This window comes from Schistocerca piceifrons, chromosome X (genome assembly GCF_021461385.2).
Source record: "Schistocerca piceifrons isolate TAMUIC-IGC-003096 chromosome X, iqSchPice1.1, whole genome shotgun sequence".
In the NCBI taxonomy this organism is placed as follows: Eukaryota; Metazoa; Arthropoda; class Insecta; order Orthoptera; family Acrididae; genus Schistocerca; species Schistocerca piceifrons.
The window spans coordinates 760201897-760221333 of record NC_060149.1 but is presented as its reverse complement, the minus strand read 5'-3'; the positions used below and the strand labels follow the sequence as shown (position 1 = coordinate 760221333).

The window sequence follows — 19437 nt, the reverse complement described above, 5'->3', positions numbered from 1 at the left end:
ACCATGTACTTATACGTTTGTGACTACTCTTGTTTCATGAATTATGGCTACAGTGCTATATGTGACATTTGATTCATATTCATGTGGGACAATTGTGCATGAACTCGAGCTGAATAGCCATGGAAGCAAGCTGTATGGACAAAACAGCTGCTTCAGGAAGATGGCTACAATTACTATGTTACCAGTACATCAAAAGTTTGCACTTATAAACGTCTGCACTAATAAAACAATTAGTTGCTCCATGTTCAGAAGATGTGCTGAATCCGCAACCCTCTTCCTTTTTTAATGAATATCGCTCAAGTTGGCGTTGAGAACTTTATTGCGTCCACTACCGGTTTCATATTTTGCATCAGGCCATTTTTAAGTTCTTCAGAAAAATTTTGTGCAGAGGGACAACGTGGACGCAGTAGTTTCCAACAGCATCTGGAGTGGTTTTCATTAAATGAATAACATTATTGCGTCCACTACCGGTTTCGTTTTTGACATCAGGCCGGTTTTAAGTTCTTCGGAAAAATTTTGTGCAGTGCGGCAATGTGGACGCAATAGTTTCCGACAGCAACTGGAGTGGTTTTCATTAAATGAATAAGAAAACAGTATTTTCTTTCGAGTCCAACGATCGCGCCAAATGTTTTTACTTCTCTGATCCTTTACTATCGCAGACTGCTGTCAACTGTTTCAAAATTCCAACCGACATTCACCACTTCAGTGGTAGGCCTAAGGTACTCATGCTGGGACAGGTGCTACTTACGTAACGTAGAATGATGTTTATGGAAATAACTATGTACGCAATGGCTTTGTTTGTCACTGCTTGGGGAGTTTTCTTTTCATGCAGAAGGTTTAAAATCATTCTCCAATATTTCTTGGGTCAGCCAAGGGACCAAAAGCCTCAAGAAGACACACATCCAAATGAAGAAAAAAAAAAGGGAATGAGTTTTTCTTTTACTACTATGCAATGCAAGGTACGTAGGTCTATAAAAAAACCGCACAATTCACACAGTCCTGTCAGTAAAGCATTCTCTGCTGTACTTCTCACCCACATTCAAGTACTCTTCCTATTTGAAATAGGGCCAGGTACGTTCACCTAGTTGCGTAAGTGTCAAGGATATATATTTATGGGATTTCTGTTTACTGTAGATGGTTAAGTGTAGTCTCATCATGTATTCGTCATGATCTTGGAAGCAGTTTCATGAGTAAAAGTTGGAATCCGTGAATTCATACAAATACTTGGGTATAACTCTTTATACGTACATGAAATTAAACGATCACATAAGCTCAGTCATGGGTAAAGCAGGTGGCAGACTTTTGGTTATTGGTAGAATACTAGGGAAATGCAGTCAGTCTACAAAGGAAACACTAATAGCTTGTAAAGTACTCGTGCAACCCATCACAGAATATTACTCATGTGTATGGAACCTGTATTCCAAACAGGACTAACAGGCGGTAATGAACGTATACAGATGATGGCAGCAGGAATAGTCACAGATTTGCTTTATCTCTGGACGAATGTCACAGAGATGTTTTGAAAGAACTGAACTGGCAGATCCTTGAGTATAGACATCAAGTAGCCCACAGAAGTCTGCTCACAAAGTTTTGAGAAGAGGCTTTAAATGATGGCCTGAAGAATATACTAAAATCCCTTGCTTATCACTCATATAGTGATCGTGAGGACAAACTTATCGATTAAGCACGGCACACACAGTTGCATTTCAAGAGTCATTCTTCCCACATTACATGTGTGAGTGGAACAGTCAAAAGCCCTAGTAACTGGTGTTGATATGATGGGACATACCCTCTGCCATGCAGTTAGCAGTGGCTTACAGAGTATGAATATAGATTTTACTACCATACAATTCCACTGCCCATACATAGGTGCAAATTTTAATCTAACTACAGATATTAAATACTATGCCACACTAGGCTCACAGCCAGTTAAATGCAGTGTATCAAAAGCAGAAGAGAACATCATGCAGGTGTTTTTACACTTATTTGTTTAATTGTTCAGTAATATAAAAAAGTTATTTTCATTACTGTCTCTGACATGGAACTTAATACTATTTGATCGTGCCAATGGCCACTTCTTGTCATAACAGTACTGCTTCCAACACACCAGGATCCTGCTGCCATTATTGTTTAAAGTTATGATTTACTTTAACTGCCTTGAAATGTTTTAATTTATTATTGGTATCCAATATCTGTTATGATATTTCGTCCCTTATTTACTATCCAAGCAGTGTGTGAGCTTTACAGAGGTAACCAATATGGATCATCCAGATCAACATACAGGGTATTTTTAGATCATGAGACTCTACCTTCAGTGAGGGGATAAATGTTATATAAAGTTTTCTCTCACCATACACTACCACCACGCATCCTGTCCCAGCTGGCCAATGCGGCCGAGCAGTTCTAAGCACTTCAGTGTGGAACCGCGCTGCTGCTAAGGTCACAGGTCCGAATCCGGTCTCGGGCATGGATGTGTGTTATGTCCTTAGGTTAGTTAGATTTAAGTAGTTCTAAGTTTAGAGGACTGATGGCCTTATATGTTAAGTCCCATAGTGCTCAGAACCATTTGAACTATTTTTGAACAATCCAGTCCCACACACTTGCAAACAAACACACTTATTCATTTCTGTTTAAGAAATACACTTTTACGTGATAACTCCCTGGCAGGCACAATCTCTAATATGCAGCACCATACCTTGCAGACTCGTAACTCTCCATTTTAATAATCTGATATTTGTCATTTACTTCAAAACATTGCTAAAATCATCTTCAACAGCGTTTCAGCTAACAATGAGAAGCTAATTTAGCATCACACTGTCATCGAGTTCATTAGAAAAGGAGTCAGCTTAGTTGTAAAAGCGTGGAGAAAGAGATCAACTATAGCTTGGATGAAGTATTTCTCAGTGTGAAATACTGACATAGAAGTTTCCCACTAAGTTTTGCCACAGTTACATGTTCAGTCCTATTTTAACCTATGTATGTGGGAAAATGAATGCTAGAAATGCCATTTTATGCCACTCAAAGCTGATGGAAAATCAGATGCTGTCTAATTTGTGTCTTCATAATTGATTTTATTGGCCTAATGTTAATGATAAAGGCTACTTTCAACACTAATAGGAGTGGGAGTGAGAGAATTCTAACCAATTTCAACTGTAAGTAGCGTGTAATCAAACCCCATTCTTATCTACTATTGAACAAGTGCACTTCTGACCTAGTGTAGGTGCTGCTCAAGCAAGTAATGCAATGTGTTCATGACACTGCCCAAGAAATGTTCAGAATCTTTGTCACTTTATTTAATTATCAACAGTTTTAACTTATTTATTTTTGATGAGACAGATTAATTAAACTCTGTAAATGGAGATTTCACTGCAGTTATGTTACATTCATGCTGATACATGTTCCTTAAGTGGTCCTTTCTAAATAAACTATTGCTGTGATACAGTTATGTGCCGTTTACATATGGGTGTGGCATTGTTCTTTTATTGGTGTGGATTTCAACACTTCACTGTATGAATTATGACATCTGAATATCTTCCTAACGATACATGTCCTTCTTTATCCAGCCTAGGGCAGATTATGAAAGAAATGAATGATAATACGCATCAGTTCAAAGTTTAATTGAAATAATTTTATGTTCGCATCCCCCACTGGTGTGTAATGTGAGGAACTTTAGTATGTTCTTGGCATATTGAGTGAAAATCAATTTTTAAATTTACTAAAACAGATTTATTATAGACAGATAATTGCTCACATTTTCATGCATCTACTACTAGACATGATTTTTTTTGCAGGGAGACAAAAGCATCACCACTAAAACAACCTTGTTTCCCATTTCATCTATCCATTATCAGCCTCATCTGGATACAATGTACACAGTGCATTAATCTGGTAGAGGCTTTATTATCATTTTCTTAGCAATTTTTCTAATGAAAGATGTTAAAGTAAATGAAAACTGCTTTACATCTTTTAATACGAACATGACTAATTTGAGAGTGTAGAAATTGCTGTAGATTCTTGCAAACTTTCACAAGTGCATAGGTTTTAATCATTTCTTTTAACTGTGACTGAACTTAGAAAACCAACTTTATGTGTCAACTTTCAGTAAGTTATTTCGTTTTTATTGGTACTCCAAATTGAGAGTCACTTTTATGAAGTGTTCAGTTGAAGTGCACCCTATGATGGAAGTTACTTTTACAGTGGTGAATTTTGTTAGGCACCCATTTTGGAAGTAAATTGACATTACTGACATATACTGATCAGTCAGAACATTATGACCACCTACCTAAAAGCCTGTATGTCCACCTTTGGCATTGATAACAACAATGATGCGTTATGGCATGGAATCAGCGGGGCCTTGCTAGATCGCTGGAGGGAGCTGGCACCACGTCTGCACACGCAAGTCACCTAATTCCCATAAATTACTGGGATGGGGTGGGGCGATGTCCTCCGACGCCATGTTCAATCACATCCTGGATGTTTTTGTTCGGGCTCACATCTGGCAAGTTGGGGGGGCCAGCGTGCTAACTGGAAATTGCTACTGTGTTCTTCAGACAACTCTGTCACACTTCTGGCATTGTGACATGGTACATTATCTTGCTGGAAAATGCCACTGCTGTCTGGAAACATTATCCTCATCAAGCAGTGCGCACGGTCTGCAACCAGTGTACGATAATCCTTGCCCATCTTGATGGTTTGCACCAGCTCAACTGGACCCATGGATGCCCACGTGAATGTTCCCCAGAGCATAATGGAGCTCTCACCGCCCTGTCTTGATTCTGCGGTACAGCTGTCAAGAAGCTGTTCTCCTGGAAGATGATTGATTTGCGCCCTCCCATTGGCATGATGAAGAAGGTATCAGGATTCATCAGCATCAGACCTTGTGCCACTCTGACACTGCCCCACCTTCCAGTACCAATGATCACGTATCTATTTCAGTTTCAGTTGTCGACATCATGATGTTAACATTAGCACATGTATGTGTCGTCGGGTGCAGACTCCCATCATAAGGAGCATCCAGTGCACTGCGTGTTCAGTCACACTTGTATTCTGCCCAGTATTAAAGTCTGATGTTACTTCTGCCACAGTCCACCATGTGTCCTATTTTACCAGTATGCCCGGCCTATGACATCTGACACCTGTAATGAGGGGTGGTCGCACAACTGCGCAGTGTCTGGATGTGGTTTTACCTTGGTTTTGCAACATGTTGAAGACTCTCACCACAGCACTCCTCAAACACCTGAAAGTTATGCAGTTTCTGAAATGCTCATGCTGAGCTTCCAGGCTATCACAATCTGCCCTTGGTCAAACTCAGACAGGTGGTGTGACTTACTCATTCTGCACATGGACAGCACACTCACTGACACTACATGCACCATGTATATGACTGACTAGTAGTCATTCCACACACGTCACTCTGCTGTCACCTGGAAGGGTTTATATCGATGGTGGGTTATTGGTCATAGTGTTCTGGCTAATCAGTGTTAAGGTTATGTAAACGTTATTCTGGTGCACCATTTGCACTCAATACTTGCTAAAAATTTAGATTTTTAGCTGCAGCAATATAATGAAAGTATTTTATGAATAGGCTTTCCCCTGTGGCCTTCAACATGTTCGCATTTTACACATATATTGCATACATTTCCTCCATCCCCCTTCCCATCTCTAACTTTTCGTCGTCCTGTCTTTGTGTCCACCTCATTCTCCCTTCCTGCTCCCTCTGTCCTTACCTATTCTCTCCTGCTATCTATCTCTGTCCATCTCCTCCTCTATTCATTTCGACATTCCCGTATGTGGTCCCATCCGCATGTATGGCTGCTGTATAACAGGTCAAAAGAGCAGGTCAATACTACTCTCACAACACACGTATCATGTGTGAGTGAGGGAGCCTACATATCTGAGGCTTGGGAAACCTTTTCTTGCCTCTTACTTATAGCCTGCCATGAAAATTATCTTCATAACACATGCCAAAATTACCCCTACACAACATGCCTGTCTTGCAGGGCAGCATGTAAGGCACAGTCTAAAAAATAGTGGTTTGGACTGAAAAACATTCCTGGAGAATAGCTGTTATTCATCTTCTGGTTTGGTTGGACCAGATCAGTAGCATTATCAGTCTCTTGAGAGAGCTGACAAGAATAGTCAAAGGTGTCACATAAGGAGCAAGCATGAGGGAGAACCGCAGTAGAACTATCACTTATCTCCTAGTTCATATGGAATTCTTCAAATTTATCCTTATTTTCATGGAATTGGAAATCAAATTATTTGATGGTAATAATAGTAGCTTACGCACCACTCCCTCTTCCCTACTATATAAAAAAAAAAAATGTAAACATTATCTTTTCTTACGGCATTGTATTACATTCATGAGTAACACTTAATTTAACAACATTTGAGAACTCTATGTTCCGTTAAATTATAAATCTTGTCAGGCCAAATTTTTGAAACATACCCACCGTACATTATGGAATAGACCTACACACAAAACCTGTGATTTCCAGTGCCTATCAGGCTACTCTGCACACTGCAATATTTCTCATGATGGCACACCTGGAGCTCTGTAGTGGTTCTGGAATGAACTTTGGATACCCCTCAAACAAGTAGATCAAGAACTGAGAGAAAAATTTAGGAATACCGTTAATGTACAAAAGTTTTTATGTGAAATTTTTGTAAGAGATATTACTTTTTGCTGCTTGAATTTAACACAAAGAAAAAGTGAGACTAACTTTTAATTAATGCCCCAGGGTGGAAATCTTTCTACTGCTCACGCTGAAAAATTCTGCAGCTGCAAATTCACATAATCATTCTTATTTCATCTTATTAACTGACAGGGAGTTTCTCTTTGACATTGCTGTAATAACATTAAAATTAATGAAATATGAGCAGTAAGAACATCATGTAAAAAATATGATGTAGGTGTACATTCATATCACAACATCTGAGCATATTGTGGGTAGTAGATAACAGTTTGTGTTAGATCAGTGAATATATTGTGTTGTACATTGAGGTGACTAAAGTCATGGGATAGTAATATATGAAAATGTAAAGATGGCAGTAGAATTGTGTACACAAGGTATAAAAGGGCAGTGTATTGATGGAGCTGTCATATGTAATTCAAATGAAAAGGTTCCGACATGATTATGGCTGAATGACTGGATTTAAGAGACTGAACATAGAACAGTAGTTGGAGCTGGACTCATGGGATATTCCATTTCAGAAATCATTGTGAACTCCAATATTCCAAGATCCACAGTGTCAAGCGTTTTCTGGCAATACCAAATTTCAGGCATCACCTTTCATGACAGACAATACAGTTTCCAATGGCCTTCACTTAATGATGGAGAGCAGTGGCATTTGTGTAGTGTGTCAGTGCTAATCAGACAAGCAAAACTTCACTAAAAAAAAAAAAAAAACGCAGAAATGAATGTGAAATATATGACGAACGTATCTGTTAGGACAGTGTGATGAAATTCGCTATTATTGGGCTGTGGGAGAGATGACAAATGCGAATACCTTTGCTGACAGCACTAAATCACCTGCAGTGCCTCTTCTTGGACACTAGATGGCTGGAATACCAAGGCCTGGTCAGATGAGTCCCAGTTTCACTTTGTAAGAGCTGATGGTAGGGATCGAACGTGTCACAGACCCCTCGAAGCCATGGACCATGTTGTCAACAAGCCACTGTGCAAGCTGTTGGCGGCTCCATAATGGTGTGGGCTTGGCATACATGGAACGAACTGGGTCCTCTGGTACAACTGAACGAATTATTGAATGTAAATGGTTTTGTTTGGCTATTTGGAGACCATTTGCAGCCATTCATGGAGTTCATGTTCCCAAACAATGATAAAATTTTTATGGATGAAAATGCACCCTGTCACTGGGCCACAGTTGTTTGTATTTGAAGAACATTCTGGATGATTTGACCAAATGATTTGGCCACCCAGACTGCCTGACATGAATCCTGTCAAACATTTATGGGATGTAATTGAGAGGTCAGTTCACGTACAAAAATCCTGCATCAGCAACTCTTTTACAATTAAGAATGGGTATAGAGGCAGGATGGCTCAGTATTTCTGCATGTGACTTCCAATGACTTTTGGAATTCATATCCTCAGTGCTGGCAATTTTCTGGAGGGAAGATTATGTTCTTCTCATGAAACACCTATTGAAAAAAATTAGAGAATAATCCCCTGTGACAGACCACAGAACAACTTTACTGCACACAGTAAAGATCATGAAGAGAAGAAAAAAGAAATTAGTGCTCATATTTAAGAAAACAGACAGTCGTTACTCCCTTGTTAGATTTGTGAGTGGGATACAAAAGGGAATTATTAGTTGTGGTACAAGGTACCTTCCACCGTAGTGGATTGTGAAATAAAAGTAGATGTAGAAGGTTAGATATTAAAGGCAGGTCACTATGACCTCATGATGAGGATCTCCTACAGGTGAATTAATCTGATGTTGGGGCCTGGGTGAACTCGCTTCATTTTTTAACCTTCAGCACTCAAATCTCTCTCTCTTCCTGGAGTTTGCTATAACATAGGTTTTTTTTTCTTTTGAATTCCAGAAGACAAAATAATGTATTTATGACAACTTATACACTAGAGTAGAATGTTAGAGAATAATGAGACAAAATATATTTGGGAATTGTGTTTGTGTTTAATTTCGTGATTCATAAAACTGTGTTATTTCAGAAACTAATTTCTTTATTAACTCTATATTTTGTTGGAGATAAATACACAAACATGTAAATGTTGGATGTTAATGTCCCTTTTAACTCACTTAAATGTATCAAAGACAACAACCTCAACAACCTTAGGATCCAACAAATATGATCAAAGTGCAAGTTAATACTTATTCCGTCTAATATTATGAGGTTGGGGTTGTTTTGGCAAAGACCAGCCAATGAAGTCATCAGTCTCATCAGTCTAGGGAAGGACAGGGAAGGAAGTCGGCTGTGCCCTTTGAAAGGAACCATCCCGGCATTTGCCTGGAGTGATTTAGGGAAATCACGGAAAACCTAAATCAGGATGGCCGGACGTGGGATTGAACTGTCGTCCTCCCATAATATTATGGGATACCCAAAAAGAAAAACTTAAATTATTTTTTAGAAGCTATATATTTTCAAATTGTGTAGAAAATAACCTGATCCCCTTCAAAATACTTTCCATTATAACTCCCACTGGCGCTTCCACTGTTCAAAATATTTTTTTGCAGTCGTCTTTAGAAATGGCTGACAGCTCCTATCTCCATTTTTAACTTCTTTAATGTTGTCAGATTGGTGTCCTTTCATGCACCTTTTCATGCATCGAAATAAGAAAAAGTCGAAGAGACTCAAGTCAGGTGAGTAAGGTGCATGCCATTTTTACCCAAAAACTGTCTAACAGTGATGGCTGTGTGCAGGTGCATTGTCGTTTTGGAAGAACCATTTCCTGTCTTCCACAAATCATGTTCAAAAATGGTTCAAATGGCTCTGAGCACCATGGGACTTAACTTCTGAGGTCATCAGCCCCTAGAATGTAGAATTACTTAAACCTTAACTAACCTAAGGACATCACACAAATCCACGCCCGAGGCAGGATTTGAACCTGCGACCGTAGTGGTCGCGCGGTTCCAGACTGTAGCACCTAGAACCGCTCGGTCACCCAGGCCGGCACAAATCATGTCTTTTTGACAAACACTGTTCTGTTTAAAACTTCAAAGTAAAGGTTTAGTTGATGGTGTGACCCGATGATACAAACTATCATTGATTTGGGCAGTTGATTGATGTCCAGAAAAAGGTTTAACATCAATTGACATGTCGCCAGTTTTAAATTGAGCAAACTAATCGTGTTGTTGTTGTTGTTGTGGTCTTCAGTCCTGAGACTGGTTTGATGCAGCTCTCCATGCTACTCTATCCTGTGCAAGCTTTTTCATCTCCCAGTACCTACTGCAACCTACATCCATCTTAATCTGCTTAGTGTATTCATCTCTTGGTCTCCCTCTACGATTTTTACCCTCCACGCTGCCCTCCAATACTAAATTGGTGATCCCTTGATGCCTCAGAACATGTCCTACCAACCGATCCCTTCTTCTGGTCAAGTTGTGCCACAAACTTCTCTTCTCCCCAATCCTATTCAATACTTCCTCATTAGTTATGTGATCTACCCATCTAATCTTCAGCATTCTTCTGTAGCACCACATTTCGAAAGCTTCTATTCTCTTCTTGTCCAAACTATTTATCGTCCATGTTTCACTTCCATACATGGCTACACTCCATACAAATACTTTCAGAAATGACTTCCTGACACTTAAATCAATACTGGATGTTAACAAATTTCTCTTCTTCAGAAACGCTTTCCTTGCCATTGCCAGCCTACATTTTATATCCTCTCTACTTCGACCATCATCGGTTATTTTGCTCCCCAAATAGCAAAACTCCTTTACTACTTTAAGTACCTCATTTCCTAATCTAATTCCTTCAGCATCACCTGACTTAATTAGACTACATTCCATTATCCTTGTTTTGCTTTTGTTGATGTTCATCTTATATCCTCCTTTCAAGACACTGTCCATTCCATTCAACTGCTCTTCCAAGTCCTTTGCTGTCTCTGACAGAATTACAATGTCATCGGCGAACCTCAAAGTTTTTATTTCTTCTCCATGAATTTTAATACCTACTCCGAATTTTTCTTTTGTTTCCTTTACTGCTTGCTCAATATACAGATTGAACAACATCGGGGAGAGGCTACAACCTTGTCTTACTCCCTTCCCAACCACTGCTTCCCTTTCATGTCCCTCGACTCTTATAACTGCCATCTGGTTTCTGTACAAATTGTAAATAGCCTTTCGCTCCCTGTATTTTACCCCTGCCACCTTTAGAATTTGAAAGAGAGTATTCCAGTCAACATTGTCAAAAGCTTTCTCTAAGTCTACAAATGCTAGAAACGTAGGTTTGCCTTTCCTTAATCTTTCTTCTAAGATAAGTCGTAAGGTCAGTATTGCCTCACGTGTTCCAGTGTTTCTACGGAATCCAAACTGATCTTCCCCGAGGTTGGCTTCTACTAGTTTTTCCATTCGTCTGTAAAGAATTCGTGTTAGTATTTTGCAGCTGTGACTTATTAAGCTGATAGTTCGGTAATTTTCACATCTGTCAACACCTGCTTTCTTTGGGATTGGAATTATTATATTCTTCTTGAAGTCTGAGGGTATTTCGCCTGTTTCATACATCTTGCTCACCAGATGGTAGAGTTTTGTCAGGACTGGCTCTCCCACGGCCGTCAGTAGTTCCAATGGAATATTGTCTACTCCGGGAGCCTTGTTTCGACTCAGGTCTTTCAGTGCTCTGTCGAACTCTTCACGCAGTATCATATCTCCCATTTCATCTTCATCTACATCCTCTTCCATTTCCATAATATTTTCCTCAAGTACATCGCCCTTGTATAGACCCTCTATATACTCCTTCCACCTTTCTGCTTTCCCTTCTTTGCTTAGAACTGGTTTCCATCTGAGCTCTTGATATTCATACAAGTCGTTCTCTTATCTCCAAAGGTCTCTTTAATTTTCCTGTAGGCGGTATCTATCTTACCCCTAGTGAGATAGGCCTCTACATCCTTACATTTGTCCTCTAGCCATCCCTGCTTAGCCATTTTGCACTTCCTGTCGATCTCATTTTTGAGACGTTTGTATTCCTTTTTGCCTGTTTCACTTACTGCATTTTTATATTTTCTCCTTTCATCAATTAAATTCAATATTTCTTCTGTTACCCAAGGATTTCTACTAGCCCTCATCTTTTTACCTACTTGATCCTCTGCTGCCTTCACTACTTCATCCCTCAAAGCTACCCATTCTTCTTCTACTGTATTTATCTCCCCCATTCCTGTCAGTTGCTCCCTTATGCTCTCCCTGAATCTCTGTACATCCTCTGGTTCGTTTAGTTTATCCAGGTCCCATCTCCTTAAATTCCCACCTTTTTGCAGTTTCTTCAGTTTTAATCTACAGGTCATAACCAATAGATTGTGGTCAGATGGCAGGATTTGTTAGGTTATGTGATAATGCCTGTCCATTGCTTCAGGCTAGACTAGCTGCTTCTGAAGTATGTGTTTTTGCGAGACGGCAGTATTCTCAACGACAGCAAACAAGCACTGATGATGAGTTCAGGGTGCTGAATCTGGTACCAAAGAAGGAGCAAACAGAATCCAGAAGAAAAATTGTAAAACCAGAAGTACTGCCACCACGAAGCAACCAGCTATCACCCGATGCAGACTGGTCAAATGTCTCTGTGGGCCCTCGATCCTTCCATCCTGCAGTTGTACCTCTGCCTGTTCGACAGGGGTATGTTGAAAAAGGAGTTGTTCCAGGAAAATATGGAAATGCTGAACTGATGAAGATTCCTAACTTTCTTCATCTAACGCTTGAGTTTTTCCCATAGCTTCATCCTGGTAAGCTGCTTTCAACATTAAAACAGTTTCAGCAACATATTTACCAAGTATAAAATAAAATTTCGCAGCTATGTGTTGTTCACTTAAACTTGTCATCATAAAAGTAAAACAAGAACAAAACAATACCAGCAAAAACAATCACTGCAGATGAACAGAACAAGCCAAATGACAACACAGGTGCACTGTACTAGCAATAAGTTGCACTATACGTGCCTAGTGGCAGAAATACATACGACACAAGATCCGTCCTCAGTATTGTTTCTCTGGTATTTAAGGGACACCCTCGTATACCCATCAGTGTGAGCACTCATTTGCATGACTTGATGTGAAACTCCAACTGTGCAAGAATGATAGCTGTGGTACTGCAACACAGAATTTTCTCTAGTCAAATGTTCACTACCAAATCCTAATTCTTGCCAAAATTTATAAAGGAAAGCTACTTGATTACTTTTTCTCCTTGAACTCTCTTAAAATTTCACAAATTATTAGAAATATAGGTTTTTTGTTGTGTAGCCCTTACTGTCTGATACCAGAAATGCCCATACCCTTTCCTAGAATGTGGTTAATCTGTTATTGAACACATGAACAAATCTCATTTCCAGTTGCCATCCATACTGTCAGTGTGGTTGTTTCATTTGGTGAGTGTTTTCTCTTGGTATTAATCATATATTTCTGATCCATTGTGTATTGTATACATAATTCAGGTTTGAATCTGCAGTTATTTGATTAGCTCAGAGTAAACTTTCTCAGACAGGTTAACGTACACCATTGTTGGGCATATTTTATAAGAAAGCTGACTTCACAGATGTTACTAAATATTGACAACTCTCACCTCTTACGTAACATTCTTAATTGTTGTCATCCACCTGAATAGTAATTGGATACTTACAAAATCACAGTTGGGATCTCAAAAGCATCACTCTACTGATAAAGCTGATAATATCTTCACTTAACAGATAGTAAAATTTTTAAATGGTAAAGGATCATCACTTGGAATTGTCTCTGACTTATTAAAGACATTTTATTGTTCAATCAAAATGTACTGTAGGAGAAATTAAGTTTTTATGGGATAGCTTGTTCAGCACATGCCAGATTTAGTTCCTATTTGTGAATCAGGATGAAAAATGTTACACTAGGCTTGTGGGTAATACAAAGAGGGACATAAGTTTCCAGCATGCTGGGTTGTTGAAGGGCCAGCTACTTGTGATACCATTTCCATATGACAAACAGCTAAAGTTGCAAAATGCTCTTTTTATTACTTGATGATTACCAGTTTCAGGCTTGTATTCATAGCTCATTCTCAGATCATCCAACCAAGCAGAACAAATATTATTCCACGCAGCAAAAAATCATGACAATTATTAGCAAAATGGAATACAGTGAAAATGATCATGACACGTGTATCCACTTTTGTGATCACTTTCATTGTACTCCTGTGAAAACTGACTGTTATTTAATTTTTGGTGTCTGGAGTAACATTTGTTCTGATTGGATGGATGATTTGAGGATGGGTTATGAATAAAAACCCAAAACTAGACATGATCAAGTAATAGAGATATTTTGCAATTTTGGTTATTTGTTATATTGAAATTGCAAACAGGGACACCATATTACCTTCATGGGGAGAAATTACACTGATTAATCCAAAGAGTTCTATTATGGGCCCATTGCTGTTCATGTCCAATGTTAGTGATTAATCAGTTTATCCCACGATAACTATCCACTTAGGCAACAAGTATTCTCTACACAAAAGGAAGTAATTAGAATTAAATGTGATGACAACACATATAAATTTTTGAGGAATCTGTTAAGCAATAGGGAATTTTAAACACATCTTTGCAGCACATTTATTCACTCATTATATTTGTTCTCAACTCACTGTAGTTTGAAAGTAACAGAGATATTCGCCAATACAATGCTAGAATGAAAAGTGATCTGCACTTCCCTTTGGTGAATCTAACTGTGGCACAGGAAGGAATGCAATTCTCAGCCATAAAACTCTTTGATATTCTATTCAAAGATATAAAATGTCTGACATATAGTGTAAGAGTTCTTAGATATATATTACAGTTGTTTATCCATAAAAACCCATTGTATACCACAGAGGAATTCCCACTACATTGATTTTCTTCTAAATGTGTAGGAATTCTTTTGTCCTGGCACCAGACATGTTCTAAATAGGAATGGCTCTAGTGACATAACATGAGGGTTCACTCAGAGTATCTTTTAGATGGTTCTTGAAGAAGTATTTTGTAGTTATTTGCATGTTCTGGGAGTATATTGGTGACCATTTCCAATTATGTAGAAAGAGAAGTAGGTTTGTATAATCGAAATATTGCTATATGCTCATCATTTACATAAATCAATTTTTACTTCAATCTCAGTTATATGTGGTATAGGAGAAGATTCCAAGTGAAAAATGAGTTTAATGACTATTTCAGTCTTTCATTAAAGTTATGAAAACACTTTCTTATGTCTCACTACGTAGTTTACTCCTATCACTATCTGAAATCAAATTAGTAACAAAATTTTAAGATTTAATTTAATTTATAGAATACTGACAATACTTTAGACATTGTCTATTAATTCAAGATCCTTAACTATTTACAATAATGCAGTAGTTGTGCCAAATTTTTTGTAAGTAATAATTGCCACTTTAAGAATAATACCATAATAATATGTTAAAATAGAAGAAAACTGTTTTTTTTCTGGTTCTTCTGATACAGAATAATAAAGTGCATGTGGCAAGTGTATTGTATCGTCTTCATGATAAAATTCTACAACATTTTGACACTACTGTTTGCAATGTTTTCAAATGCAGTTTTCTTCTATCTTGTGTAAAGTTTCTTCTGATTACTGATTAATGGACAGTCTAAGTATGAACCAGTATGCAACAGAGCCCAGGCAAAACAAATTATTAAATGTAATGAGAAGAAAACTTTTAGTTGAGTTCAGCTGCATAGTGTATAAATTGTCACAACTTGCTATGTGAACATTATATATTTTTCCAACTGTAAGGGCTTCACATTGCGCACATGTTCCCACTGAACAAATCACTACTCTACTCTTAAGTTGCTGAGACTGAGGATCCATTAGTGCTTTACGTGGAGTGATACGTAAAATGTCAGAGTCTCTTCTTGTTAGCACTACAGCACCACAAACTATACAGCTGCTACATCTGTTGAGCAAAGAAGCCATTGGGAAATGAAACATTGATAAAGAAAAGTATGTACATAAAGGAGTCACTTAGTGACACACAAGCACAATGGAAAAGACTGCTAAAATATTAAGCTTTCAGACAGAGTCCATCTTCTGAAATAAAAAACGGGCACACTACCACAACTCACAAACACATGGCCAGTGTCCCCAGGTGCAGGGACATGACAGCAACTGTGTCTGATGTGCGTGGATGGTGAGGATTAGGGGAAGGCACAACCTGGGGAGGAGGAGGGATTGCAAAGAAAGGTTGGGGAAAGACACTTTGCTACCTGTAGGAGAGTGCAGGGATGTGGTGGGGACAGGATAGGGTTGCTAGGTGTAGAGTTTTGTGGCTGTGCTTCATCAGGAGTGGGGGAGAGTGAGGGGAAGGGTATGGAGGGAAATAGGGAAGGGGAAAAGACTGGAAGCTGCGCTGGTGGATTAGGAAGCATGTGCAGTATTGGAGTGGAAACGGAGAAGTTAATGGCAAGGTTTAGGACAGGGTCTACTGGAGACTGAGGCCAGGGAGTTTACATGGAAAAGGGATATGTTTTAGGGGGAGATTATGCTGCACAGTTCGTAAAAGCTGAAGTAGGTGGAAATAATTCAGAAGGTGCCAACTGTGAATTAGTCATTAAAGTAAAGCACATCATACTGAGCAGAATACTCAGAAAATAAGTGATCCAGCTGCACCTTAGCCACAGATTGGCGGTGGCCATTCATTCAGACAACTTGGTAGTTTCACGCCCATGCAGATAGCCGCAGAGTGGTTGCAGCGTAGTTTGTAGATGACATGGCTGGTTTTACAAGTAGTCCTTACTTTTATGATGCAGAAGATGCCTGTGACAGGACTGGAGTAGGTTGTAGTGGGAGGATTTATGGGACAGGTTTTGCATTTAGGTCTATTGCAGGGATATGATCCTTGATGCAAGGGTTTGGGACAAGGGACAGAGTAGGGATGGGAAGAGATATTGCGTAGGGTTGGCAGGCAGCAGGATACCACTGAGGAAGGGGTGGTGAGTATAGTAAGTAGGATATTTCTAGTTTCCAGTCATGGCTAGAGGTATTCACTACACTGGCGGAGAATGGTATTGACTTGCTCCAGCCCTTAGTGGTATTGAGCCTCGAGGCTAGCTCTCCATTATGGCCAGACAGTGGATATATTTTTCTTCATAATTACAGACTATTACCTGAAAAACTAAATTAGGGCACACAAATCACATTTCCTTCAATAGCAATATATTTATTAACTATGTATTTCTAGTACTTAATTCTTTTAGTACCACAACTATGTCTGCTAATAAAAAAACTACAAAAAATTCTCTAATGAGTTACCCAACAACTAATACTACTTTAAACCCTACTGAATCTGTTGTCTGTTAGTTAATTTATTTTGATGTGCTTAAGTTGTAGATGGTTATTTCCTCTATGGGATCCATCCTCATACACAATGGATGTGTGAGATATATTAGGTAAGTGGGGTCATACTTGGAGAGGGACTGTATGACACTAAAGATGTAATGACCATTACTTGGAGAGGGACTGTATGACACTAAAGATGTAATGACCATTGGTATTGAAGCTTTATAAAAGGGACTTCTTGGTATGAAATGGATGTCAGCTGTCAGAATGGAGGTATTGTTTGTGGTTGACACATCTGATGGAGACAGAGGTACTGATTTATCCTTGAGGTGAAGGTCAACATCAAGGAAGTTGGCATGTTGCATTGAGGAGGACTAGGTGGAATGATAGGAGAGGTGGTGTTGAGATTCTGGAAGCATGTGAACAGGGTTTTTTCACCCTTGGTCCAGCTCACAAAAATGTCATCAGTTAATCTGAACCAGGTGACTGTTTTTAGATTCTGGGTGGTTAGGATGCACTCCCCTTGATAGCCTGTGAATAGGTTGGCGTAGGATGCTTACTTGTGATTGCTCATTGTTGTACAATAGGTTCATTTGTAGTTGATCCCTTCAAAGGAGTAATAATTGTGGGTGAGAATAAAATTGATCACGGTGACTGGAAAGGAGATTGTAGGTTTGGAGTTGGTTTGGCATTGGTAAAGTTAATGTTCAATGGTAGCAGGGCCATTGTCATTGGGGGCGTTAGTGTAGAGGGAGGTGGCATTGATGTAGATGAGCAGGGCTCTGAGTAGTAAAGGAAAAGCAACTGTGCAGAGTTGGCAGTGGATGTGGTTGGTGTCTTTTATATTAGAGGGTAGGTTACAGGTTATAGGCTGCATGTAGTGCTGCACAAGAAGAGAGGTGTGTCAGTAGGGCATCCTGAGTGGTTGGGTTTATGGACTTCAGAAAGCCTGTAGAAGGTAGCAGTGTGGGGAGTGGTTGTGTTGAGGAGAGAGACAGACTCGAGGGAGAGCCTCTGGGATGGACTTAAGGATATGAGGAGGGACTAGTGAACATGCTGGATTTCTGGAATAGACTCTTTGTGACAAGGTTTTTAGGTGGGTATATCAGACAGCTGGTGGAACGCTTCTGCTAGGTAATTCCTGCAGTTCATAACCAGAGTGGTGGAGATTTTGTTGGCTGGTAGGGTCATAAGCTCGGGATCGGATTTTAAGTGATGGAGTGAGGTTCTTGCTGTGAATCAAATGTTAGTTTCCTTGATGAGGGGTATGGTGAATGTTACCTCACCATGCTCGTACTGATAAAGACTTGATGTACTACACTACTGGCCATTAAAATTGTTACACCACGAAGATCTCGTGTTACAGGCGCGAAATTTATCCGACAGGAAGAAGATGCTGTGATATGCAAATGATTAGCTTTTCAGAGCATTCGCACAAGGTTGGCGCCAGTGGCAACACCTACAACGTGTTGACATGAGGAAAGTTTCCAACCGATTTCTCATACACAAATAGCAGTTGATCGGCGTTGCCTGGTGAAACATTGTTGTGATGCCTCGTGTAAGGAGGAGAAATGCGTACCATCACATTTCCACGTTTCCAACTTTGATAAAGGTCAGAGTGTAGCATATTGCGATTGCAGTTTATCACATCGTGACATTGCTGCTCGCGTTGGTCGAGATCCAACAACTGTTTGCAGAATATGAAATCGGTGGGTTCAGGAGGGTAGTAAGAAACGCCATGCTGGATCTCAATGGCCTAGTATCACTAGCAGTCAAGATGACAGGCATCTTATCCACGTGGCTGTAACGGATCGTGCAGCCACGTCTTGATCCCAGAGTCAATAGATGGTGATGTTTGCAAGACAACAACCATCTGTGCGAACAGTTTGACGACATTTTGCAGCAGCATGGACTATCAGCTTGGAGACTGTGGCTGCGGTTACCCTTGACGCTGCATCACAGACAGGAATGGCTTCGATGGTGTACTCAATGATGAACCTGGGTGCACGAATGGCAAAACGCCATTTTTTCGGATGAATCCAGGTTCTGTTTACAGCATCATGATTTTCGCATCCATGTTTGGCGACATCTCAGTGAACACACATTGGAAGTGTGTATTCATCATAGCTCTACTGGTGTATCACTCGGCGTGATGCTATGAGGTGCCATTGGTTACACGTCTCAGTCACCTCTTGTTCGCATTGATGCCACTTTGAACAGTGGACGTTACATTTCAGATGTGTTACGACCCGTGGCTCTATCCTTCATTTGATCCCTGCGAAACCCTACATTTCAGCAGGATAATGCATGACCGCATGTTGCAGGTCCTGTATGAGCATTTCTGGATACAGAAAATGTTTGACTGCTGCCCTGGTCAGCAAAATCTCCAGATCTCTCAGCAATTGAAAACGTCTGGTCAATGGTGGTCGAGCAACTGGCTCGTCACAATACGCCAGTCACT

At 39.6% G+C, this 19437-nt stretch overlaps 1 long non-coding RNA gene across 1 annotated transcript in view; it reads left to right on the top strand.

The window, feature by feature from the left end:
- Positions 1-673: 673 nt before the first annotated feature.
- LOC124723038 overlaps positions 674-19437 on the top strand; it is a 36003-nt gene continuing 17239 nt past the window's right edge. Inside the window, exon 1 of the long non-coding RNA XR_007006484.1 lies at positions 674-959. This is a non-coding gene — a long non-coding RNA (uncharacterized LOC124723038). The remainder of the gene's footprint in view (positions 960-19437) is intronic.